The 24,075-nt window shown below is 62.4% G+C and overlaps 6 pseudogenes; all 6 read right to left on the bottom strand.

Annotated features, from left to right (window-relative positions):
• Nucleotides 1-3,702: 3,702 nt before the first annotated feature.
• Nucleotides 3,703-3,821, bottom strand: LOC142861302 (uncharacterized; annotated as a pseudogene).
• Nucleotides 3,822-7,725: 3,904 nt separating this feature from the next.
• Nucleotides 7,726-7,844, bottom strand: LOC142861301 (uncharacterized; annotated as a pseudogene).
• Nucleotides 7,845-11,614: 3,770 nt separating this feature from the next.
• Nucleotides 11,615-11,733, bottom strand: LOC142861300 (uncharacterized; annotated as a pseudogene).
• Nucleotides 11,734-15,647: 3,914 nt separating this feature from the next.
• Nucleotides 15,648-15,766, bottom strand: LOC142861299 (uncharacterized; annotated as a pseudogene).
• A 3,800-nt stretch (nt 15,767-19,566) lies between these two features.
• Nucleotides 19,567-19,685, bottom strand: LOC142861298 (uncharacterized; annotated as a pseudogene).
• A 3,888-nt stretch (nt 19,686-23,573) lies between these two features.
• On the bottom strand, nt 23,574-23,692 carry LOC142861297 (uncharacterized; annotated as a pseudogene).
• Between the last annotated feature and the right edge of the window lie 383 nt (nt 23,693-24,075).

Raw genomic sequence — 24,075 nt, 5'->3', positions numbered from 1 at the left:
CGCCGGGCCGGGCCTGTTGAGTTCTGTTGAGTTCGCCGGCCGGGTCCGGCGGGCTCCGAGGGACGGGGGTGACAGGCGGGGCGGGCAGGGAGCGGCGGGCCGGGGTTGGGGGCTGTCTCTCTATACACACACACTCACACTCACACTCACTCACTCACTCACACTCACACAAGATGCGCCTCCACGGCTGGACCCGCCAAGGTGGAGCCCTTCCAGCCCCCCTCCTCTCCTCGCCTGGCCTCCTTCACCTCCCCGCCCCCCACCCCCAGCGCGCCGCGGCCGCTGACTGCGCACGGGCGGGCGGGGCGCTCGCCCTTTGACCCCAGCCGGGGGCCGCCCTCCCCCACAACCCCTTTCAGCTGCGCCCCCCACCCTGTGGCCCGGCGGCCGCCTATTCCCCCGGGCCAGGGCTGGGGCACAGCGCACGGGGGAGGGGAGCGAGTGTATGGGGCGTGTGTCTCTCTCTCTCTCTCTCTCTCTCTCTCTCTCTCTCTCTCTCTCTCTCTCTCTCTCTCTCTCTCTCGACGTGTCCCATGGGTGGGGTGGGGTGGCGTGGTTTGTGGGGCGCTGAAGAAATCAGTCCCCTCCATCTCCTCCCTCTGGAAAACACCCAAGCCCTTTGAGAACTGCCCGCACCGCTACCGTGGGGGCCGGGACCCCCCTCTGTGTCCTCCTGTGGCCCAGTCCAAGGGGCCTGGGCCTGGCCGGGGCTGCATTGGACCCCAACCACCCTGGCGTGTGGACTCGCTAAAAATCGGCGATTAGATATTGGATTCCAGCGTCATTGAGGTCATTTCACTAATGAGTGCACCGCAAAGAGTTTCCTAATCCATCTGTGAGGGTGGCAACCGAAAGAGAATTTGAAAGCTGACAGAATAGGCGAGGAAAGGCATAGGAGATTTCCACACCCAGTAAGGAAGCCTTTCCCGAAATGGAAGAAAGAAAGGAGCAAACAGAGACACCGGTAGCCCGCCCGGATCACAGTCTGCCCCTGAGAGAAAGTACCCTGACCAGGTTCACCCGTGGGTGGGTGGCGAGCTAGCGGCATTCAGAAGAGCCAGGCCCGCAGTCTGTGCAGAAGACACCTGCACTCGGGCGTGTGTGGCGGCACGATTCCCAAGCAGCTCCAGATGTTAAACCAAGGAGAAGCCAGGGAGTTCCCAACGCCCCAGGTGTCCTCAGCCCACGACTGGCTGCTGTGGGAATGCGAAGCCCGGCTCCTTGTCTCAGAGCGGGGCAACCAGGAGGTGTGATGTCCACCCCGGGGTTCCCAGGAGGATCAGGCTGAAGCTGGGACTTGGCCTGAAAGTGTCCCCTCGCATGGCCACCCCCTTCCCCTTCCTGCTCCTCTACTCCTGGTGCCCCTCCATCCAGGGGCCAGACCTTAAAGAGTCACCCGCAAGAGAATCCTGGTCCCAAAGGAGCCTTCTGGGGGACCCGTGCTGAGAGAGGTTGTGGGCATGGCCCGCTGGGGCTCTGCCCGACCCAGGGCTGAGAGATGCAACCTCCCAGCTCTGGGTCCCTGCAGGAAGTGTTGGCAAGCACAGGGCCAGTCCTCCAAAGGCCCAGGTGCAGGGAGCCCAGGCCAAGCAGCCTGTGGAAGAAGCCACATGCTGTGCCACCCCGGGGAACACGACTGCAGGCCACGGCCCTTCCCACCTCCTCCTCCTCCTCCTCCTCCTCCTCCTCCTCCTCCTCCTCCCACCCCGCCCCCGCCCCCGCCCCCACATGGCACAGGGCCCAGAGACACCTCAGACACTTGCTACCCAAAGTGCAAAGGGCATCAGTTGCTCCTCCAAACCGCCCCCCCCAGCCCAGCAGACCGCGTTGTCCAGCCAGCCCCCGGGCCTCCCTGGGGTGCCCAGCACAAAAGTGCAGACACCCACCGGACCCTCAATCTCAGTTTTCGGATGTTTTTGCCACTCTAAGGACCCGCAGGCCAGCTGGGCCTTCTGGCAGGACAGAGAGCCCCGGAATCCGACGTGGAGAGCTGGGTGTACGTCCCCATGAGGAGGCGGTCCCCACCTCCGCGGCTATCCCCTTGCGGGGAGCGGCAGCCGCGGGGCCTCAGAGAAGACACCAGGCTGGGCCCCCACGGCACAGCGGGAGCACGTCCCCCGCAGGCCACTTAGCGATGGCGGCCAGCCAGCGGACGGTTGGGTTGCGCGAGACGCTGCGGACGGTGACGGCCCGGGCGGGGAGGAGCGTGTCAGGCAGGGGCAGAGGACGGGAAGGAGTCAGTCAGGCAGGGGCCGTGGAGGGGACGGGCTGGGTAAGGGTTAGGGTTAGAGTCAGGGCACAAGTCACAATCGCAAAGACCTGGAAGCGACCCGAGTGCCCATCGACCCACGAGTGGGTAAATAAAATGTGGCGCGTGGACACCACGGAGTGCTATTCGGCTATGAGGAGCAGCGGTGAGGGGGCACCTCTCGTGGTTCTCCTGGCCAGAGCTGGAACCCGTTCCAGTAAGCCAAGTATCCCAAGAATGGACACACGAGCACCACGTGCTCGCGCTCACCAGCAAATGGGTACGAACCGATGGACACCTAAGTGGACACAGAGGAATCACCTTCTTCGGGTGGGTGTCGGGCGGGTGGGGGGAGGGGATGGGCATACACATCCATTAGGAATGGGGTGGGTGCGCACCGACTGGGGGATGGGCGCACTTGAAGCTCTGACCCGAGGGGGGAGGCTGGGAGAGGGCAACGCACCCGACCTTAACATTGGTGCCCCCACAATATGCTGGAACAACATGAGAGGTAAATGAATAAGAACACGGGGGGGGGAGGGGGGCACGGGCAACACATGTCACCTTAATACTTGGACTCCCATCATCTGCTTGAAAAGAGAGAGAAAAGAAAATGCAATAATAGAGATAAGAGACACTTTTTAAAAATAATGAATCCGGCCGGGCGCTGTGGCTCACGCCTGTAATCCTAGCTCTTGGGAGGCCGAGGCGGGCGGATTGCTCAAGGTCAGGAGTTCAAAACCAGCCTGAGCAAGAGCGAGACCCCGTCTCTACTATAAATAGAAAGAAATTAATTGGCCAACTGATATATATATAAAGAATTAGCGGGGCATGGTGGCGCATGCCTGCAGTCCCAGCTACCCGGGAGGCTGAGGCAGAAGGATCACTCGAGCCCAGGAGTTTGAAGTTGCTGTGAGCTAGGCTGACGCCACGGCACTCACTCTAGCCTGGGCAACAAACCGAGACTCTGTCTCAAAAAAAAAAAAAAAAAAAAAAAATGAATCCGAAGAGAAAAGTAAAAGGAGGCCTGTGGAGCAGGTCTGGGTGTGACTCCGGATCCCCCAACATCAGGTGCCACCACCAAAGATTCCTACGTGTAGCCCATAGAACCCCAAAAGCAACGGGACGAGTTCTGGTCACATACTCCCTCAAAATGACATCCTGGCCTTCTTCTGGAACTCCCTCCCCTCTCAGACTCTCAAGGTTTCCTCCAGCGTGTGTCGGTTCCCACAGAGCAGACCTTTGGTCTGAGACCTGACAGTCCAGAAGCCACGCATGCTGCCGCGTGGCGGCGGTGTCGCGGCTCGGGACAAGAGGAGGCCCCACGGTGCGGGCTGGGGCGCCAGGCACCGCGGCGGGCGCTGAGGGTGGGGGTCACCCCCACCCCGGGCCGCCCCCGCACTCCCAGAAAGGGGACAGAACCAGAGGCAAAAAAAAAAAAAAAAAGAAGAAGAAGCCTACGGCACCCGGGATTCCCGGGCGGTCTCCCATCCAAGTTCTAACCAGGCCCCACCCTGCTTAGCTTCCGAGACCAGACGGGATCGGGCGCGTTCGGGGTGGTGTGGCCGTGGACGGCGGAGGGCGCCCCTGCCCCGCTCAAGAAGCCGAGCCTCTCTGCGCTTCCCCGCCGCCTCCTCCCGCCCCAGGCCCCGCGCCGGGCCGGGCCTGTTGAGTTCTGTTGAGTTCGCCGGCCGGGTCCGGCGGGCTCCGAGGGACGGGGGTGACAGGCGGGGCGGGCAGGGAGCGGCGGGCCGGGGTTGGGGGCTGTCTCTCTATACACACACACTCACACTCACACTCACTCACTCACTCACACTCACACAAGATGCGCCTCCACGGCTGGACCCGCCAAGGTGGAGCCCTTCCAGCCCCCCTCCTCTCCTCGCCTGGCCTCCTTCACCTCCCCGCCCCCCACCCCCAGCGCGCCGCGGCCGCTGACTGCGCACGGGCGGGCGGGGCGCTCGCCCTTTGACCCCAGCCGGGGGCCGCCCTCCCCCACAACCCCTTTCAGCTGCGCCCCCCACCCTGTGGCCCGGCGGCCGCCTATTCCCCCAGGCCAGGGCTGGGGCACAGCGCACGGGGGAGGGGAGCGAGTGTATGGGGCGTGTGTCTCTCTCTCTCTCTCTCTCTCTCTCTCTCTCTCTCTCTCTCTCTCTCTCTCTCTCTCTCTCTCTCTCTCTCTCTCTCGACGTGTCCCATGGGTGGGGTGGGGTGGCGTGGTTTGTGGGGCGCTGAAGAAATCAGTCCCCTCCATCTCCTCCCTCTGGAAAACACCCAAGCCCTTTGAGAACTGCCCGCACCGCTACCGTGGGGGCCGGGACCCTCCTCTGTGTCCTCCTGTGGCCCAGTCCAAGGGGCCTGGGCCTGGCCGGGGCTGCATTGGACCCCAACCACCCTGGCGTGTGGACTCGCTAAAAATCGGCGATTAGATATTGGATTCCAGCGTCATTGAGGTCATTTCACTAATGAGTGCACCGCAAAGAGTTTCCTAATCCATCTGTGAGGGTGGCAACCGAAAGAGAATTTGAAAGCTGACAGAATAGGCGAGGAAAGGCATAGGAGATTTCCACACCCAGTAAGGAAGCCTTTCCCGAAATGGAAGAAAGAAAGGAGCAAACAGAGACACCGGTAGCCCGCCCGGATCAGAGTCTGCCCCTGAGAGAAAGTACCCTGACCAGGTTCACCCGTGGGTGGGTGGGGAGCTAGCGGCATTCAGAAGAGCCAGGCCCGCAGTCTGTGCAGAAGACACCTGCACTCGGGCGTGTGTGGCGGCACGATTCCCAAGCAGCTCCAGATGTTAAACCAAGGAGAAGCCAGGGAGTTCCCAACGCCCCAGGTGTCCTCAGCCCACGACTGGCTGCTGTGGGAATGCGAAGCCCGGCTCCTTGTCTCAGAGCGGGGCAACCAGGAGGTGTGATGTCCACCCCGGGGTTCCCAGGAGGATCAGGCTGAAGCTGGGACTTGGCCTGAAAGTGTCCCCTCGCATGGCCACCCCCTTCCCCTTCCTGCTCCTCTACTCCTGGTGCCCCTCCATCCAGGGGCCAGACCTTAAAGAGTCACCCGCAAGAGAATCCTGGTCCCAAAGGAGCCTTCTGGGGGACCCGTGCTGAGAGAGGTTGTGGGCATGGCCCGCTGGGGCTCTGCCCGACCCAGGGCTGAGAGATGCCACCTCCCAGCTCTGGGTCCCTGCAGGAAGTGTTGGCAAGCACAGGGCCGGTCCTCCAAAGGCCCAGGTGCAGGGAGCCCAGGCCAAGCAGCCTGTGGAAGAAGCCACATGCTGTGCCACCCCGGGGAACACGACTGCAGGCCACGGCCCTTCCCACCTCCTCCTCCTCCTCCTCCTCCTCCTCCTCCTCCTCCTCCTCCTCCTCCCACCCCGCCCCCGCCCCCGCCCCCACATGGCACAGGGCCCAGAGACACCTCAGACACTTGCTACCCAAAGTGCAAAGGGCATCAGTTGCTCCTCCAAACCGCCCCCCCCAGCCCAGCAGACCGCGTTGTCCAGCCAGCCCCCGGGCCTCCCTGGGGTGCCCAGCACAAAAGTGCAGACACCCACCTGACCCTCAATCTCAGTTTTCGGATGTTTTTGCCACTCTAAGGACCCGCAGGCCAGCTGGGCCTTCTGGCAGGACAGAGAGCCCCGGAATCCGACGTGGAGAGCTGGGTGTACGTCCCCATGAGGAGGCGGTCCCCACCTCCGCGGCTATCCCCTTGCGGGGAGCGGCAGCCGCGGGGCCTCAGAGAAGACACCAGGCTGGGCCCCCACGGCACAGCGGGAGCACGTCCCCCGCAGGCCACTTAGCGACGGCGGCCAGCCGGGGTACGGTTGGGTTGCGCGAGACGCTGCGGCCGCCCTGCTACCGGGTTCCTGGGAGGGCGTCCTGGAACCAGCGTCCACACCAAGCCCTTGGAAGGCCCAGGCGACGGAGGAGCCCCGTCAGGCAGGGGCCGAGGACGGTGACGGCCCGGGCGGGGAGGAGCGTGTCAGGCAGGGGCAGAGGACGGGAAGGAGTCAGTCAGGCAGGGGCCGTGGAGGGGACGGGCTGGGTAAGGGTTAGGGTTAGAGTCAGGGCACAAGTCACAATCGCAAAGACCTGGAAGCGACCCGAGTGCCCATCGACCCACGAGTGGGTAAATAAAATGTGGCACGTGGATACCACGGAGTGCTATTCGGCTATGAGGAGCAGCGGTGAGGGGGCACCTCTCGTGGTTCTCCTGGCCAGAGCTGGAACCCGTTCCAGTAAGCCAAGTATCCCAAGAATGGACACACGAGCACCACGTGCTCGCGCTCACCAGCAAATGGGTACGAACCGATGGACACCTAAGTGGACACAGAGGAATCACCTTCTTCGGGTGGGTGTCGGGCGGGTGGGGGGAGGGGATGGGCATACACATCCATTAGGAATGGGGTGGGTGCGCACCGACTGGGGGATGGGCGCACTTGAAGCTCTGACCCGAGGGGGGAGGCTGGGAGAGGGCAACGCACCCGACCTTAACATTGGTGCCCCCACAATATGCTGGAACAACATGAGAGGTAAATGAATAAGAACACGGGGGGGGGGAGGGGGGCACGGGCAACACATGTCACCTTAATACTTGGACTCCCATCATCTGCTTGAAAAGAGAGAGGAAAGAAAATGCAATAATAGAGATAAGAGACACTTTTTAAAAATAATGAATCCGGCCGGGCGCTGTGGCTCACGCCTGTAATCCTAGCTCTTGGGAGGCCGAGGCGGGCGGATTGCTCAAGGTCAGGAGTTCAAAACCAGCCTGAGCAAGAGCGAGACTCCGTCTCTACTATAAATAGAAAGAAATTAATTGGCCAACTGATATATATATAAAGAATTAGCGGGGCATGGTGGCGCATGCCTGCAGTCCCAGCTACCCGGGAGGCTGAGGCAGAAGGATCACTCGAGCCCAGGAGTTTGAAGTTGCTGTGAGCTAGGCTGACGCCACGGCACTCACTCTAGCCTGGGCAACAAACCGAGACTCTGTCTCAAAAAAAAAAAAAAAAAAAAAAATGAATCCGAAGAGAAAAGTAAAAGGAGGCCTGTGGAGCAGGTCTGGGTGTGACTCCGGATCCCCCAACATCAGGTGCCACCACCAAAGATTCCTACGTGTAGCCCATAGAACCCCAAAAGCAACGGGACGAGTTCTGGTCACATACTCCCTCAAAATGACATCCTGGCCTTCTTCTGGAACTCCCTCCCCTCTCAGACTCTCAAGGTTTCCTCCAGCGTGTGTCGGTTCCCACAGAGCAGACCTTTGGTCTGAGACCTGACAGTCCAGAAGCCACGCATGCTGCCGCGTGGCGGCGGTGTCGCGGCTCGGGACAAGAGGAGGCCCCACGGTGCGGGCTGGGGCGCCAGGCACCGCGGCGGTCGCTGAGGGTGGGGGTCACCCCCACCCCGGGCCGCCCCCGCACTCCCAGAAACGGGACAGAACCAGAGGCAAAAAAAAAAAAAAAAAGAAGAAGAAGCCTACGGCACCCGGGATTCCCGGGCGGTCTCCCATCCAAGTTCTAACCAGGCCCCACCCTGCTTAGCTTCCGAGACCAGACGGGATCGGGCGCGTTCGGGGTGGTGTGGCCGTGGACGGCGGAGGGCGCCCCTGCCCTGCTCAAGAAGCCGAGCCTCTCTGCGCTTCCCCGCCGCCTCCTCCCGCCCCAGGCCCCGCGCCGGGCCGGGCCTGTTGAGTTCTGTTGAGTTCGCCGGCCGGGTCCGGCGGGCTCCGAGGGACCGGGGTGACAGGCGGGGCGGGCAGGGAGCGGCGGGCCGGGGTTGGGGGCTGTCTCTCTATACACACACACTCACACTCACACTCACTCACTCACTCACACTCACACAAGATGCGCCTCCACGGCTGGACCCGCCAAGGTGGAGCCCTTCCAGCCCCCCTCCTCTCCTCGCCTGGCCTCCTTCACCTCCCCGCCCCCCACCCCCAGCGCGCCGCGGCCGCTGACTGCGCACGGGCGGGCGGGGCGCTCGCCCTTTGACCCCAGCCGGGGGCCGCCCTCCCCCACAACCCCTTTCAGCTGCGCCCCCCACCCTGTGGCCCGGCGGCCGCCTATTCCCCCGGGCCAGGGCTGGGGCACAGCGCACGGGGGAGGGGAGCGAGTGTATGGGGCGTGTGTCTCTCTCTCTCTCTCTCTCTCTCTCTCTCTCTCTCTCTCTCTCTCTCTCTCTCGACGTGTCCCATGGGTGGGGTGGGGTGGCGTGGTTTGTGGGGCGCTGAAGAAATCAGTCCCCTCCATCTCCTCCCTCTGGAAAACACCCAAGCCCTTTGAGAACTGCCCGCACCGCTACCGTGGGGGCCGGGACCCCCCTCTGTGTCCTCCTGTGGCCCAGTCCAAGGGGCCTGGGCCTGGCCGGGGCTGCATTGGACCCCAACCACCCTGGCGTGTGGACTCGCTAAAAATCGGCGATTAGATATTGGATTCCAGCGTCATTGAGGTCATTTCACTAATGAGTGCACCGCAAAGAGTTTCCTAATCCATCTGTGAGGGTGGCAACCGAAAGAGAATTTGAAAGCTGACAGAATAGGCGAGGAAAGGCATAGGAGATTTCCACACCCAGTAAGGAAGCCTTTCCCGAAATGGAAGAAAGAAAGGAGCAAACAGAGACACCGGTAGCCCGCCCGGATCACAGTCTGCCCCTGAGAGAAAGTACCCTGACCAGGTTCACCCGTGGGTGGGTGGCGAGCTAGCGGCATTCAGAAGAGCCAGGCCCGCAGTCTGTGCAGAAGACACCTGCACTCGGGCGTGTGTGGCGGCACGATTCCCAAGCAGCTCCAGATGTTAAACCAAGGAGAAGCCAGGGAGTTCCCAACGCCCCAGGTGTCCTCAGCCCACGACTGGCTGCTGTGGGAATGCGAAGCCCGGCTCCTTGTCTCAGAGCGGGGCAACCAGGAGGTGTGATGTCCACCCCGGGGTTCCCAGGAGGATCAGGCTGAAGCTGGGACTTGGCCTGAAAGTGTCCCCTCGCATGGCCACCCCCTTCCCCTTCCTGCTCCTCTACTCCTGGTGCCCCTCCATCCAGGGGCCAGACCTTAAAGAGTCACCCGCAAGAGAATCCTGGTCCCAAAGGAGCCTTCTGGGGGACCCGTGCTGAGAGAGGTTGTGGGCATGGCCCGCTGGGGCTCTGCCCGACCCAGGGCTGAGAGATGCAACCTCCCAGCTCTGGGTCCCTGCAGGAAGTGTTGGCAAGCACAGGGCCAGTCCTCCAAAGGCCCAGGTGCAGGGAGCCCAGGCCAAGCAGCCTGTGGAAGAAGCCACATGCTGTGCCACCCCGGGGAACACGACTGCAGGCCACGGCCCTTCCCACCTCCTCCTCCTCCTCCTCCTCCTCCTCCTCCTCCTCCTCCTCCCACCCCGCCCCCGCCCCCGCCCCCACATGGCACAGGGCCCAGAGACACCTCAGACACTTGCTACCCAAAGTGCAAAGGGCATCAGTTGCTCCTCCAAACCGCCCCCCCCAGCCCAGCAGACCGCGTTGTCCAGCCAGCCCCCGGGCCTCCCTGGGGTGCCCAGCACAAAAGTGCAGACACCCACCGGACCCTCAATCTCAGTTTTCGGATGTTTTTGCCACTCTAAGGACCCGCAGGCCAGCTGGGCCTTCTGGCAGGACAGAGAGCCCCGGAATCCGACGTGGAGAGCTGGGTGTACGTCCCCATGAGGAGGCGGTCCCCACCTCCGCGGCTATCCCCTTGCGGGGAGCGGCAGCCGCGGGGCCTCAGAGAAGACACCAGGCTGGGCCCCCACGGCACAGCGGGAGCACGTCCCCCGCAGGCCACTTAGCGATGGCGGCCAGCCGGCGGACGGTTGGGTTGCGCGAGACGCTGCGGACGGTGACGGCCCGGGCGGGGAGGAGCGTGTCAGGCAGGGGCAGAGGACGGGAAGGAGTCAGTCAGGCAGGGGCCGTGGAGGGGACGGGCTGGGTAAGGGTTAGGGTTAGAGTCAGGGCACAAGTCACAATCGCAAAGACCTGGAAGCGACCCGAGTGCCCATCGACCCACGAGTGGGTAAATAAAATGTGGCGCGTGGACACCACGGAGTGCTATTCGGCTATGAGGAGCAGCGGTGAGGGGGCACCTCTCGTGGTTCTCCTGGCCAGAGCTGGAACCCGTTCCAGTAAGCCAAGTATCCCAAGAATGGACACACGAGCACCACGTGCTCGCGCTCACCAGCAAATGGGTACGAACCGATGGACACCTAAGTGGACACAGAGGAATCACCTTCTTCGGGTGGGTGTCGGGCGGGTGGGGGGAGGGGATGGGCATACACATCCATTAGGAATGGGGTGGGTGCGCACCGACTGGGGGATGGGCGCACTTGAAGCTCTGACCCGAGGGGGGAGGCTGGGAGAGGGCAACGCACCCGACCTTAACATTGGTGCCCCCACAATATGCTGGAACAACATGAGAGGTAAATGAATAAGAACACGGGGGGGGGAGGGGGGCACGGGCAACACATGTCACCTTAATACTTGGACTCCCATCATCTGCTTGAAAAGAGAGAGAAAAGAAAATGCAATAATAGAGATAAGAGACACTTTTTAAAAATAATGAATCCGGCCGGGCGCTGTGGCTCACGCCTGTAATCCTAGCTCTTGGGAGGCCGAGGCGGGCGGATTGCTCAAGGTCAGGAGTTCAAAACCAGCCTGAGCAAGAGCGAGACCCCGTCTCTACTATAAATAGAAAGAAATTAATTGGCCAACTGATATATATATAAAGAATTAGCGGGGCATGGTGGCGCATGCCTGCAGTCCCAGCTACCCGGGAGGCTGAGGCAGAAGGATCACTCGAGCCCAGGAGTTTGAAGTTGCTGTGAGCTAGGCTGACGCCACGGCACTCACTCTAGCCTGGGCAACAAACCGAGACTCTGTCTCAAAAAAAAAAAAAAAAAAAAAAAAATGAATCCGAAGAGAAAAGTAAAAGGAGGCCTGTGGAGCAGGTCTGGGTGTGACTCCGGATCCCCCAACATCAGGTGCCACCACCAAAGATTCCTACGTGTAGCCCATAGAACCCCAAAAGCAACGGGACGAGTTCTGGTCACATACTCCCTCCAAATGACATCCTGGCCTTCTTCTGGAACTCCCTCCCCTCTCAGACTCTCAAGGTTTCCTCCAGCGTGTGTCGGTTCCCACAGAGCAGACCTTTGGTCTGAGACCTGACAGTCCAGAAGCCACGCATGCTGCCGCGTGGCGGCGGTGTCGCGGCTCGGGACAAGAGGAGGCCCCACGGTGCGGGCTGGGGCGCCAGGCACCGCGGCGGGCGCTGAGGGTGGGGGTCACCCCCACCCCGGGCCGCCCCCGCACTCCCAGAAACGGGACAGAACCAGAGGCAAAAAAAAAAAAAAAAAGAAGAAGAAGCCTACGGCACCCGGGATTCCCGGGCGGTCTCCCATCCAAGTTCTAACCAGGCCCCACCCTGCTTAGCTTCCGAGACCAGACGGGATCGGGCGCGTTCGGGGTGGTGTGGCCGTGGACGGCGGAGGGCGCCCCTGCCCCGCTCAAGAAGCCGAGCCTCTCTGCGCTTCCCCGCCGCCTCCTCCCGCCCCAGGCCCCGCGCCGGGCCGGGCCTGTTGAGTTCTGTTGAGTTCGCCGGCCGGGTCCGGCGGGCTCCGAGGGACGGGGGTGACAGGCGGGGCGGGCAGGGAGCGGCGGGCCGGGGTTGGGGGCTGTCTCTCTATACACACACACTCACACTCACACTCACTCACTCACTCACACTCACACAAGATGCGCCTCCACGGCTGGACCCGCCAAGGTGGAGCCCTTCCAGCCCCCCTCCTCTCCTCGCCTGGCCTCCTTCACCTCCCCGCCCCCCACCCCCAGCGCGCCGCGGCCGCTGACTGCGCACGGGCGGGCGGGGCGCTCGCCCTTTGACCCCAGCCGGGGGCCGCCCTCCCCCACAACCCCTTTCAGCTGCGCCCCCCACCCTGTGGCCCGGCGGCCGCCTATTCCCCCAGGCCAGGGCTGGGGCACAGCGCACGGGGGAGGGGAGCGAGTGTATGGGGCGTGTGTCTCTCTCTCTCTCTCTCTCTCTCTCTCTCTCTCTCTCTCTCTCTCTCTCTCTCTCTCTCTCTCTCTCTCTCTCTCTCTCTCTCGACGTGTCCCATGGGTGCGGTGGGGTGGCGTGGTTTGTGGGGCGCTGAAGAAATCAGTCCCCTCCATCTCCTCCCTCTGGAAAACACCCAAGCCCTTTGAGAACTGCCCGCACCGCTACCGTGGGGGCCGGGACCCTCCTCTGTGTCCTCCTGTGGCCCAGTCCAAGGGGCCTGGGCCTGGCCGGGGCTGCATTGGACCCCAACCACCCTGGCGTGTGGACTCGCTAAAAATCGGCGATTAGATATTGGATTCCAGCGTCATTGAGGTCATTTCACTAATGAGTGCACCGCAAAGAGTTTCCTAATCCATCTGTGAGGGTGGCAACCGAAAGAGAATTTGAAAGCTGACAGAATAGGCGAGGAAAGGCATAGGAGATTTCCACACCCAGTAAGGAAGCCTTTCCCGAAATGGAAGAAAGAAAGGAGCAAACAGAGACACCGGTAGCCCGCCCGGATCAGAGTCTGCCCCTGAGAGAAAGTACCCTGACCAGGTTCACCCGTGGGTGGGTGGGGAGCTAGCGGCATTCAGAAGAGCCAGGCCCGCAGTCTGTGCAGAAGACACCTGCACTCGGGCGTGTGTGGCGGCACGATTCCCAAGCAGCTCCAGATGTTAAACCAAGGAGAAGCCAGGGAGTTCCCAACGCCCCAGGTGTCCTCAGCCCACGACTGGCTGCTGTGGGAATGCGAAGCCCGGCTCCTTGTCTCAGAGCGGGGCAACCAGGAGGTGTGATGTCCACCCCGGGGTTCCCAGGAGGATCAGGCTGAAGCTGGGACTTGGCCTGAAAGTGTCCCCTCGCATGGCCACCCCCTTCCCCTTCCTGCTCCTCTACTCCTGGTGCCCCTCCATCCAGGGGCCAGACCTTAAAGAGTCACCCGCAAGAGAATCCAGTTCCAAAGGAGCCTTCTGGGGGACCCGTGCTGAGAGAGGTTGTGGGCATGGCCCGCTGGGGCTCTGCCCGACCCAGGGCTGAGAGATGCCACCTCCCAGCTCTGGGTCCCTGCAGGAAGTGTTGGCAAGCACAGGGCCGGTCCTCCAAAGGCCCAGGTGCAGGGAGCCCAGGCCAAGCAGCCTGTGGAAGAAGCCACATGCTGTGCCACCCCGGGGAACACGACTGCAGGCCACGGCCCTTCCCACCTCCTCCTCCTCCTCCTCCTCCTCCTCCTCCTCCTCCTCCTCCTCCTCCTCCCACCCCGCCCCCGCCCCCGCCCCCACATGGCACAGGGCCCAGAGACACCTCAGACACTTGCTACCCAAAGTGCAAAGGGCATCAGTTGCTCCTCCAAACCGCCCCCCCCAGCCCAGCAGACCGCGTTGTCCAGCCAGCCCCCGGGCCTCCCTGGGGTGCCCAGCACAAAAGTGCAGACACCCACCTGACCCTCAATCTCAGTTTTCGGATGTTTTTGCCACTCTAAGGACCCGCAGGCCAGCTGGGCCTTCTGGCAGGACAGAGAGCCCCGGAATCCGACGTGGAGAGCTGGGTGTACGTCCCCATGAGGAGGCGGTCCCCACCTCCGCGGCTATCCCCTTGCGGGGAGCGGCAGCCGCGGGGCCTCAGAGAAGACACCAGGCTGGGCCCCCACGGCACAGCGGGAGCACGTCCCCCGCAGGCCACTTAGCGACGGCGGCCAGCCGGCGTACGGTTGGGTTGCGCGAGACGCTGCGGCCGCCCTGCTACCGGGTTCATGGGAGGGCGTCCTGGAACCAGCGTCCACACCAAGCCCTTGGAAGGCCCAGGCGACGGAGGAGCCCCGTCAGGCAGGGGCCGAGGACGGTGACGGCCCGGGCGGGGAGGAGCGTGTCAGGCAGGGGCAGAGGACGGGAAGGAGTCAGTCAGGCAGGGGCCGTGGAGGGGACGGGCTGGGTAAGGGTTAGGGTTAGAGTCAGGGCACAAGTCACAATCGCAAAGACCTGGAAGCGACCCGAGTGCCCATCGACCCACGAGTGGGTAAATAAAATGTGGCACGTGGATACCACGGAGTGCTATTCGGCTATGAGGAGCAGCGGTGAGGGGGCACCTCTCGTGGTTCTCCTGGCCAGAGCTGGAACCCGTTCCAGTAAGCCAAGTATCCCAAGAATGGACACACGAGCACCACGTGCTCGCGCTCACCAGCAAATGGGTACGAACCGATGGACACCTAAGTGGACACAGAGGAATCACCTTCTTCGGGTGGGTGTCGGGCGGGTGGGGGGAGGGGATGGGCATACACATCCATTAGGAATGGGGTGGGTGCGCACCGACTGGGGGATGGGCGCACTTGAAGCTCTGACCCGAGGGGGGAGGCTGGGAGAGGGCAACGCACCCGACCTTAACATTGGTGCCCCCACAATATGCTGGAACAACATGAGAGGTAAATGAATAAGAACACGGGGGGGGGGAGGGGGGCACGGGCAACACATGTCACCTTAATACTTGGACTCCCATCATCTGCTTGAAAAGAGAGAGGAAAGAAAATGCAATAATAGAGATAAGAGACACTTTTTAAAAATAATGAATCCGGCCGGGCGCTGTGGCTCACGCCTGTAATCCTAGCTCTTGGGAGGCCGAGGCGGGCGGATTGCTCAAGGTCAGGAGTTCAAAACCAGCCTGAGCAAGAGCGAGACTCCGTCTCTACTATAAATAGAAAGAAATTAATTGGCCAACTGATATATATATAAAGAATTAGCGGGGCATGGTGGCGCATGCCTGCAGTCCCAGCTACCCGGGAGGCTGAGGCAGAAGGATCACTCGAGCCCAGGAGTTTGAAGTTGCTGTGAGCTAGGCTGACGCCACGGCACTCACTCTAGCCTGGGCAACAAACCGAGACTCTGTCTCAAAAAAAAAAAAAAAAAAAAAAAAATGAATCCGAAGAGAAAAGTAAAAGGAGGCCTGTGGAGCAGGTCTGGGTGTGACTCCGGATCCCCCAACATCAGGTGCCACCACCAAAGATTCCTACGTGTAGCCCATAGAACCCCAAAAGCAACGGGACGAGTTCTGGTCACATACTCCCTCAAAATGACATCCTGGCCTTCTTCTGGAACTCCCTCCCCTCTCAGACTCTCAAGGTTTCCTCCAGCGTGTGTCGGTTCCCACAGAGCAGACCTTTGGTCTGAGACCTGACAGTCCAGAAGCCACGCATGCTGCCGCGTGGCGGCGGTGTCGCGGCTCGGGACAAGAGGAGGCCCCACGGTGCGGGCTGGGGCGCCAGGCACCGCGGCGGTCGCTGAGGGTGGGGGTCACCCCCACCCCGGGCCGCCCCCGCACTCCCAGAAACGGGACAGAACCAGAGGCAAAAAAAAAAAAAAAAAGAAGAAGAAGCCTACGGCACCCGGGATTCCCGGGCGGTCTCCCATCCAAGTTCTAACCAGGCCCCACCCTGCTTAGCTTCCGAGACCAGACGGGATCGGGCGCGTTCGGGGTGGTGTGGCCGTGGACGGCGGAGGGCGCCCCTGCCCTGCTCAAGAAGCCGAGCCTCTCTGCGCTTCCCCGCCGCCTCCTCCCGCCCCAGGCCCCGCGCCGGGCCGGGCCTGTTGAGTTCTGTTGAGTTCGCCGGCCGGGTCCGGCGGGCTCCGAGGGACCGGGGTGACAGGCGGGGCGGGCAGGGAGCGGCGGGCCGGGGTTGGGGGCTGTCTCTCTATACACACACACTCACACTCACACTCACTCACTCACTCACACTCACACAAGATGCGCCTCCACGGCTGGACCCGCCAAGGTGGAGCCCTTCCAGCCCCCCTCCTCTCCTCGCCTGGCCTCCTTCACCTCCCCGCCCCCCACCCCCAGCGCGCCGCGGCCGCTGACTGCGCACGGGCGGGCGGGGCGCTCGCCCTTTGACCCCAGCCGGGGGCCGCCCTCCCCCACAACCCCTTTCAGCTGCGCCCCCCACCCTGTGGCCCGGCGGCCGCCTATTCCCCCGGGCCAGGGCTGGGGCACAGCGCACGGGGGAGGGGAGCGAGTGTATGGGGCGTGTCTCTCTCTCTCTCTCTCTCTCTCTCTCTCTCTCTCTCTCTCTCTCTCTCTCTCTCTCTCTCTCTCTCTCTCTCTCTCGACGTGTCCCATGGGTGGGGTGGGGTGGCGTGGTTTGTGGGGCGCTGAAGAAATCAGTCCCCTCCATCTCCTCCCTCTGGAAAACACCCAAGCCCTTTGAGAACTGCCCGCACCGCTACCGTGGGGGCCGGGACCCTCCTCTGTGTCCTCCTGTGGCCCAGTCCAAGGGGCCTGGGCCTGGCCGGGGCTGCATTGGACCCCAACCACCCTGGCGTGTGGACTCGCTAAAAATCGGCGATTAGATATTGGATTCCAGCGTCATTGAGGTCATTTCACTAATGAGTGCACCGCAAAGAGTTTCCTAATCCATCTGTGAGGGTGGCAACCGAAAGAGAATTTGAAAGCTGACAGAATAGGCGAGGAAAGGCATAGGAGATTTCCACACCCAGTAAGGAAGCCTTTCCCGAAATGGAAGAAAGAAAGGAGCAAACAGAGACACCGGTAGCCCGCCCGGATCACAGTCTGCCCCTGAGAGAAAGTACCCTGACCAGGTTCACCCGTGGGTGGGTGGCGAGCTAGCGGCATTCAGAAGAGCCAGGCCCGCAGTCTGTGCAGAAGACACCTGCACTCGGGCGTGTGTGGCGGCACGATTCCCAAGCAGCTCCAGATGTTAAACCAAGGAGAAGCCAGGGAGTTCCCAACGCCCCAGGTGTCCTCAGCCCACGACTGGCTGCTGTGGGAATGCGAAGCCCGGCTCCTTGTCTCAGAGCGGGGCAACCAGGAGGTGTGATGTCCACCCCGGGGTTCCCAGGAGGATCAGGCTGAAGCTGGGACTTGGCCTGAAAGTGTCCCCTCGCATGGCCACCCCCTTCCCCTTCCTGCTCCTCTACTCCTGGTGCCCCTCCATCCAGGGGCCAGACCTTAAAGAGTCACCCGCAAGAGAATCCTGGTCCCAAAGGAGCCTTCTGGGGGACCCGTGCTGAGAGAGGTTGTGGGCATGGCCCGCTGGGGCTCTGCCCGACCCAGGGCTGAGAGATGCCACCTCCCAGCTCTGGGTCCCTGCAGGAAGTGTTGGCAAGCACAGGGCCGGTCCTCCAAAGGCCCAGGTGCAGGGAGCCCAGGCCAAGCAGCCTGTGGAAGAAGCCACATGCTGTGCCACCCCGGGGAACACGACTGCAGGCCACGGCCCTTCCCACCTCCTCCTCCTCCTCCTCCTCCTCCTCCTCCTCCTCCTCCTCCTCCTCCTCCCACCCCGCCCCCGCCCCCGCCCCCACATGGCACAGGGCCCAGAGACACCTCAGACACTTGCTACCCAAAGTGCAAAGGGCATCAGTTGCTCCTCCAAACCGCCCCCCCCAGCCCAGCAGACCGCGTTGTCCAGCCAGCCCCCGGGCCTCCCTGGGGTGCCCAGCACAAAAGTGCAGACACCCACCGGACCCTCAATCTCAGTTTTCGGATGTTTTTGCCACTCTAAGGACCCGCAGGCCAGCTGGGCCTTCTGGCAGGACAGAGAGCCCCGGAATCCGACGTGGAGAGCTGGGTGTACGTCCCCATGAGGAGGCGGTCCCCACCTCCGCGGCTATCCCCTTGCGGGGAGCGGCAGCCGCGGGGCCTCAGAGAAGACACCAGGCTGGGCCCCCACGGCACAGCGGGAGCACGTCCCCCGCAGGCCACTTAGCGACGGCGGCCAGCCGGCGGACGGTTGGGTTGCGCGAGACGCTGCGGACGGTGACGGCCCGGGCGGGGAGGAGCGTGTCAGGCAGGGGCAGAGGACGGGAAGGAGTCAGTCAGGCAGGGGCCGTGGAGGGGACGGGCTGGGTAAGGGTTAGGGTTAGAGTCAGGGCACAAGTCACAATCGCAAAGACCTGGAAGCGACCCGAGTGCCCATCGACCCACGAGTGGGTAAATAAAATGTGGCGCGTGGACACCACGGAGTGCTATTCGGCTATGAGGAGCAGCGGTGAGGGGGCACCTCTCGTGGTTCTCCTGGCCAGAGCTGGAACCCGTTCCAGTAAGCCAAGTATCCCAAGAATGGACACACGAGCACCACGTGCTCGCGCTCACCAGCAAATGGGTACGAACCGATGGACACCTAAGTGGACACAGAGGAATCACCTTCTTCGGGTGGGTGTCGGGCGGGTGGGGGGAGGGGATGGGCATACACATCCATTAGGAATGGGGTGGGTGCGCACCGACTGGGGGATGGGCGCACTTGAAGCTCTGACCCGAGGGGGGAGGCTGGGAGAGGGCAACGCACCCGACCTTAACATTGGTGCCCCCACAATATGCTGGAACAACATGAGAGGTAAATGAATAAGAACACGGGGGGGGGGGGAGGGGGGCACGGGCAACACATGTCACCTTAATACTTGGACTCCCATCATCTGCTTGAAAAGAGAGAGGAAAGAAAATGCAATAATAGAGATAAGAGACACTTTTTAAAAATAATGAATCCGGCCGGGCGCTGTGGCTCACGCCTGTAATCCTAGCTCTTGGGAGGCCGAGGCGGGCGGATTGCTCAAGGTCAGGAGTTCAAAACCAGCCTGAGCAAGAGCGAGACTCCGTCTCTACTATAAATAGAAAGAAATTAATTGGCCAACTGATATATATATAAAGAATTAGCGGGGCATGGTGGCGCATGCCTGCAGTCCCAGCTACCCGGGAGGCTGAGGCAGAAGGATCACTCGAGCCCAGGAGTTTGAAGTTGCTGTGAGCTAGGCTGACGCCACGGCACTCACTCTAGCCTGGGCAACAAACCGAGACTCTGTCTCAAAAAAAAAAAAAAAAAAAATGAATCCGAAGAGAAAAGTAAAAGGAGGCCTGTGGAGCAGGTCTGGGTGTGACTCCGGATCCCCCAACATCAGGTGCCACCACCAAAGATTCCTACGTGTAGCCCATAGAACCCCAAAAGCAACGGGACGAGTTCTGGTCACATACTCCCTCAAAATGACATCCTGGCCTTCTTCTGGAACTCCCTCCCCTCTCAGACTCTCAAGGTTTCCTCCAGCGTGTGTCGGTTCCCACAGAGCAGACCTTTGGTCTGAGACCTGACAGTCCAGAAGCCACGCATGCTGCCGCGTGGCGGCGGTGTCGCGGCTCGGGACAAGAGGAGGCCCCACGGTGCGGGCTGGGGCGCCAGGCACCGCGGCGGGCGCTGAGGGTGGGGGTCACCCCCACCCCGGGCCGCCCCCGCACTCCCAGAAACGGGACAGAACCAGAGGCAAAAAAAAAAAAAAAAAAGAAGAAGAAGCCTACGGCACCCGGGATTCCCGGGCGGTCTCCCATCCAAGTTCTAACCAGGCCCCACCCTGCTTAGCTTCCGAGACCAGACGGGATCGGGCGCGTTCGGGGTGGTGTGGCCGTGGACGGCGGAGGGCGCCCCTGCCCCGCTCAAGAAGCCGAGCCTCTCTGCGCTTCCCCGCCGCCTCCTCCCGCCCCAGGCCCCGCGCCGGGCCGGGCCTGTTGAGTTCTGTTGAGTTCGCCGGCCGGGTCCGGCGGGCTCCGAGGGACGGGGGTGACAGGCGGGGCGGGCAGGGAGCGGCGGGCCGGGGTTGGGGGCTGTCTCTCTATACACACACACTCACACTCACACTCACTCACTCACTCACACTCACACAAGATGCGCCTCCACGGCTGGACCCGCCAAGGTGGAGCCCTTCCAGCCCCCCTCCTCTCCTCGCCTGGCCTCCTTCACCTCCCCGCCCCCCACCCCCAGCGCGCCGCGGCCGCTGACTGCGCACGGGCGGGCGGGGCGCTCGCCCTTTGACCCCAGCCGGGGGCCGCCCTCCCCCACAACCCCTTTCAGCTGCGCCCCCCACCCTGTGGCCCGGCGGCCGCCTATTCCCCCGGGCCAGGGCTGGGGCACAGCGCACGGGGGAGGGGAGCGAGTGTATGGGGCGTGTCTCTCTCTCTCTCTCTCTCTCTCTCTCTCTCTCTCTCTCTCTCTCTCTCTCTCTCTCTCTCTCTCTCGACGTGTCCCATGGGTGGGGTGGGGTGGCGTGGTTTGTGGGGCGCTGAAGAAATCAGTCCCCTCCATCTCCTCCCTCTGGAAAACACCCAAGCCCTTTGAGAACTGCCCGCACCGCTACCGTGGGGGCCGGGACCCTCCTCTGTGTCCTCCTGTGGCCCAGTCCAAGGGGCCTGGGCCTGGCCGGGGCTGCATTGGACCCCAACCACCCTGGCGTGTGGACTCGCTAAAAATCGGCGATTAGATATTGGATTCCAGCGTCATTGAGGTCATTTCACTAATGAGTGCACCGCAAAGAGTTTCCTAATCCATCTGTGAGGGTGGCAACCGAAAGAGAATTTGAAAGCTGACAGAATAGGCGAGGAAAGGCATAGGAGATTTCCACACCCAGTAAGGAAGCCTTTCCCGAAATGGAAGAAAGAAAGGAGCAAACAGAGACACCGGTAGCCCGCCCGGATCACAGTCTGCCCCTGAGAGAAAGTACCCTGACCAGGTTCACCCGTGGGTGGGTGGCGAGCTAGCGGCATTCAGAAGAGCCAGGCCCGCAGTCTGTGCAGAAGACACCTGCACTCGGGCGTGTGTGGCGGCACGATTCCCAAGCAGCTCCAGATGTTAAACCAAGGAGAAGCCAGGGAGTTCCCAACGCCCCAGGTGTCCTCAGCCCACGACTGGCTGCTGTGGGAATGCGAAGCCCGGCTCCTTGTCTCAGAGCGGGGCAACCAGGAGGTGTGATGTCCACCCCGGGGTTCCCAGGAGGATCAGGCTGAAGCTGGGACTTGGCCTGAAAGTGTCCCCTCGCATGGCCACCCCCTTCCCCTTCCTGCTCCTCTACTCCTGGTGCCCCTCCATCCAGGGGCCAGACCTTAAAGAGTCACCCGCAAGAGAATCCTGGTCCCAAAGGAGCCTTCTGGGGGACCCGTGCTGAGAGAGGTTGTGGGCATGGCCCGCTGGGGCTCTGCCCGACCCAGGGCTGAGAGATGCCACCTCCCAGCTCTGGGTCCCTGCAGGAAGTGTTGGCAAGCACAGGGCCAGTCCTCCAAAGGCCCAGGTGCAGGGAGTCCAGGCCAAGCAGCCTGTGGAAGAAGCCACATGCTGTGCCACGCCGGGGAACACGACTGCAGGCCACGGCCCTTCCCACCTCCTCCTCCTCCTCCTCCTCCTCCTCCTCCTCCTCCTCCTCCTCCCACCCCGCCCCCGCCCCCGCCCCCACATGGCACAGGGCCCAGAGACACCTCAGACACTTGCTACCCAAAGTGCAAAGGGCATCAGTTGCTCCTCCAAACCGCCCCCCCCAGCCCAGCAGACCGCGTTGTCCAGCCAGCCCCCGGGCCTCCCTGGGGTGCCCAGCACAAAAGTGCAGACACCCACCGGACCCTCAATCTCAGTTTTCGGATGTTTTTGCCACTCTAAGGACCCGCAGGCCAGCTGGGCCTTCTGGCAGGACAGAGAGCCCCGGAATCCGACGTGGAGAGCTGGGTGTACGTCCCCATGAGGAGGCGGTCCCCACCTCCGCGGCTATCCCCTTGCGGGGAGCGGCAGCCCCGGGGCCTCAGAGAAGACACCAGGCTGGGCCCCCACGGCACAGCGGGAGCACGTCCCCCGCAGGCCACTTAGCGACGGCGGCCAGCCGGCGGACGGTTGGGTTGCGCGAGACGCTGCGGCCGCCCTGCTACCGGGTTCCTGGGAGGGCGTCCTGGAACCAGCGTCCACACCAAGCCCTTGGAAGGCCCAGGCGACGGAGGAGCCCCGTCAGGCAGGGGCCGAGGACGGTGACGGCCCGGGCGGGGAGGAGCGTGTCAGGCAGGGGCAGAGGACGGGAAGGAGTCAGTCAGGCAGGGGCCGTGGAGGGGACGGGCTGGGTAAGGGTTAGGGTTAGAGTCAGGGCACAAGTCACAATCGCAAAGACCTGGAAGCGACCCGAGTGCCCATCGACCCACGATTGGGTAAATAAAATGTGGCACGTGGACACCACGGAGTGCTATTCGGCTATGAGGAGCAGCGGTGAGGGGGCACCTCTCGTGGTTCTCCTGGCCAGAGCTGGAACCCGTTCCAGTAAGCCAAGTATCCCAAGAATGGACACACGAGCACCACGTGCTCGCGCTCACCAGCAAATGGGTACGAACCGATGGACACCTAAGTGGACACAGAGGAATCACCTTCTTCGGGTGGGTGTCGGGCGGGTGGGGGGAGGGGATGGGCATACACATCCATTAGGAATGGGGTGGGTGCGCACCGACTGGGGGATGGGCGCACTTGAAGCTCTGACCCGAGGGGGGAGGCTGGGAGAGGGCAACGCACCCGACCTTAACATTGGTGCCCCCACAATATGCTGGAACAACATGAGAGGTAAATGAATAAGAACACGGGGGGGGGAGGGGGGCACGGGCAACACATGTCACCTTAATACTTGGACTCCCATCATCTGCTTGAAAAGAGAGAGAAAAGAAAATGCAATAATAGAGATAAGAGACACTTTTTAAAAATAATGAATCCGGCCGGGCGCTGTGGCTCACGCCTGTAATCCTAGCTCTTGGGAGGCCGAGGCGGGCGGATTGCTCAAGGTCAGGAGTTCAAACCAGCCTGAGCAAGAGCGAGACTCCGTCTCTACTATAAATAGAAAGAAATTAATTGGCCAACTGATATATATATAAAGAATTAGCGGGGCATGGTGGCGCATGCCTGCAGTCCAGCTACCCGGGAGGCTGAGGCAGAAGGATCACTCGAGCCCAGGAGTTTTGAAGTTGCTGTGAGCTAGGCTGACGCCACGGCACTCACTCTAGCCTGGGCAACAAACCGAGACTCTGTCTCAAAAAAAAAAAAAAAAAAAAAAAAAATGAATCCGAAGAGAAAAGTAAAAGGAGGCCTGTGGAGCAGGTCTGGGTGTGACTCCGGATCCCCCAACATCAGGTGCCACCACCAAAGATTCCTACGTGTAGCCCATAGAACCCCAAAAGCAACGGGACGAGTTCTGGTCACATACTCCCTCCAAATGACATCCTGGCCTTCTTCTGGAACTCCCTCCCCTCTCAGACTCTCAAGGTTTCCTCCAGCGTGTGTCGGTTCCCACAGAGCAGACCTTTGGTCTGAGACCTGACAGTCCAGAAGCCACGCATGCTGCCGCGTGGCGGCGGTGTCGCGGCTCGGGACAAGAGGAGGCCCCACGGTGCGGGCTGGGGCGCCAGCACCGCGGCGGGCGCTGAGGGTGGGGGTCACCCCCACCCCGGGCCGCCCCCGCACTCCCAGAAACGGGACAGAACCAGAGGCAAAAAAAAAAAAAAAAGAAGAAGAAGCCTACGGCACCCGGGATTCCCGGGCGGTCTCCCATCCAAGTTCTAACCAGGCCCCACCCTGCTTAGCTTCCGAGACCAGACGGGATCGGGCGCGTTCGGGGTGGTGTGGCCGTGGACGGCGGAGGGCGCCCCTGCCCCGCTCAAGAAGCCGAGCCTCTCTGCGCTTCCCCGCCGCCTCCTCCCGCCCCAGGCCCCGCGCCGGGCCGGGCCTGTTGAGTTCTGTTGAGTTCGCCGGCCGGGTCCGGCGGGGCTCCGAGGGACGGGGGTGACAGGCGGGGCGGGCAGGGAGCGGCGGGCCGGGGTTGGGGGCTGTCTCTCTATACACACACACTCACACTCACACTCACTCACTCACTCACACTCACACAAGATGCGCCTCCACGGCTGGACCCGCCAAGGTGGAGCCCTTCCAGCCCCCCTCCTCTCCTCCTCGCCTGGCCTCCTTCACCTCCCCGCCCCCAGCCGCGCGCGGCCGCTGACTGCGCACGGGGCGGGCGGGG

The sequence above is a fragment of the Microcebus murinus genome, chromosome 16 (assembly GCF_040939455.1).
Source record: "Microcebus murinus isolate Inina chromosome 16, M.murinus_Inina_mat1.0, whole genome shotgun sequence".
Lineage (NCBI taxonomy): Eukaryota > Metazoa > Chordata > Mammalia > Primates > Cheirogaleidae > Microcebus > Microcebus murinus.
This window is presented reverse-complemented; position numbering and strand designations above follow the sequence as displayed.